This window comes from Neomonachus schauinslandi, unplaced genomic scaffold (genome assembly GCF_002201575.2).
Source record: "Neomonachus schauinslandi unplaced genomic scaffold, ASM220157v2 HiC_scaffold_1160, whole genome shotgun sequence".
In the NCBI taxonomy this organism is placed as follows: domain Eukaryota; kingdom Metazoa; phylum Chordata; class Mammalia; order Carnivora; family Phocidae; genus Neomonachus; species Neomonachus schauinslandi.
The window spans coordinates 4,654-6,759 of NW_025409850.1; positions in this window are offsets into that span (position 1 = coordinate 4,654).

The following is a 2,106-nucleotide window of genomic DNA, read 5'->3' on the forward strand; positions in this document are numbered from 1 at the left end:
GTCTCACAATCCCTCCCGCCCCCCTCCCCTCCTTCTCATATTTACCCTTCTCAGCTTCAGCGGGGGGCTGGGCCTGGGTCCCCAGAGACAGGCAAGCCAGCTGGTGCCCGGTCTGGCCTCTGGGCCCCCTTTCTCAGGAGGAAGTCAGGGAGCTTCCAAGTGTGAGAGGGATTCAGCCCCAGGGAGATGCATCTCCATTGCTGGCTTTGAAGATGGAGCGGCCTCCAGGAGCTGAGGGCAGCCCCCAGCTGACAGCCAGCAGGGAAGCCCCTCACTGCTACAACAGCAAGGAGCTGAATGAGCCTGGGACCCAGCTCCCCCTGGCCTCCAGATGAGAGCCCCACCAGGCCACCCCACAGGCCAAGCCCTTGAGCCCGGTGGAGCCCACCCAGACTTCTGGCCCACAGAGTTGTGATTTAATAAATTTGGGTGGTTGTAGGCTGCTATGTGGTGGTCGTTTACTACAGAGCAACAGAAAACGAATCTAGGGCGCCTGGGTGGCTCAGTCGTTAAGCATCTGCCTTCAGCTCAGGTCATGGTCCCAGGGTCCTGGGATCGAGCCCCGCATCGGGCTCCCTGCTCGGCGGGAAACCTGCTTCTCCCTCTCCCACTTCCCCTGCTTGTGTTCCCTCTCTCGCTGTGTCTCTCTCTGTCAAATAAATAAAATCTTTAAAAAAATAAATAAAAGAAGACGAATCTAGATCTTGCCCCACTGCAGTGGAGGTGCCCCCAGGGTCTGGGTGGGCTAGCCCTAGGCTCTAATAAGGCTCAGGAGCCTGGGGCACCTGGCATCATGCCCTCAACCCAGGAGGGGCCGGGAGCCCCTAGACAGGCCTGGCAGAGCTTCTGCTGTGCTTGTTTCTGTGGTTACAGCCATCCTCACTGGGGAAAGTCTGGGGCTGTGTCCCAGCTGTGGCAAGGGGCCCACAGACCCAGGACCCACCCCACACCTGCATCTGGAAACTAGCTTAGGCCCCTTGCAGCTCCCTGCCCACCTTTGCGTGCCTGGGACCTGGTTCCTGTCCCCTCCCTGCCATCTGCTCATCCCCAGGCCGAAGACCATCCATCCCAATAGATACAGCTCAGTGTCTAGAACTGCAGAAGTAACAAGAAACTGAACAAAACCTGGAAACCCCAAAGCCTAATCTTTGAGGCTAACAGGGACAGTGGGGGCAGGGGGCATGGGGGAGGACATCATCAAAGGTGCAGCCCCAGGGGCAGGCCTGAGGCTCGCCTCCACCCTTCCCTCCCAGGAGAGAAGGTAGCCGCACCCCCGGTGGTTGCTGCCGGGCTGAGCCAGGCAGGCAGGGTGGGCCCACAGACTCGGGCTGTGAGGGAGCTCCAGACTGCTTTCTCCCCCTGGCTGAGGGCCATCCATCTGGGGAAGCACTTCGCTGTCCTTGGGGGATGGTTATCAAGGAGCAGGGTACCCAGAACGTGGCATGGCCATGGGCACATCAGCAAGGGGACCCTGGTGGCCCCTGCTGGTTGATGCTGGCCATCCTCGCTCCCTCCCTCAGCCTGGGGCCAGCTAAGGGACCTTCCCCACGACACCTCCCGAGGCACTGAGATGGGCACAAGCCAGTCTGCCTGGGAGCCAGTCTGCCTCAGCCTTGGACCTGCTGTGATTTGAGTAATGGGTCCCCATTCAGAGAGCCCTGTGTTTCGGAAGTATAACCTGGGAGCTAAACAGGGGAGTCTGGAGCTGGAGGGACAGGAGCTGTGCCTGGAAGGGAAGGGTCAGCAAATGAGAAGAAATCAGCTGCTCCTCATCAAGCCCTTACCAGATGCCACGCAGAGGGCTTTGTGGCACCACCTCGTGGGATCCTCACCTGACACCCATTTCTCAGATGAGAAAGCTAAGACCCAAAGCCACGCAGCTGGTAGATGGTAGGCTGAGATTCCCGCCCAGGTGGTCTGATTCTGGAGGCAGCTGGAATGATGGAGGGGAGATTACAATCCCCTTTACTCTCTCCCCTTGCTTCCCGCCAGTGCGGGGCTCTGGGCTCCCCTTCCCCCAGCGCCTTCCTGGTGTGCCAGCCTTGTGAGACTGGGCAAGTTGCATCTCCTCGCCCAGCAGGCTCAGGGGCACGCCCCCCCCCCCCC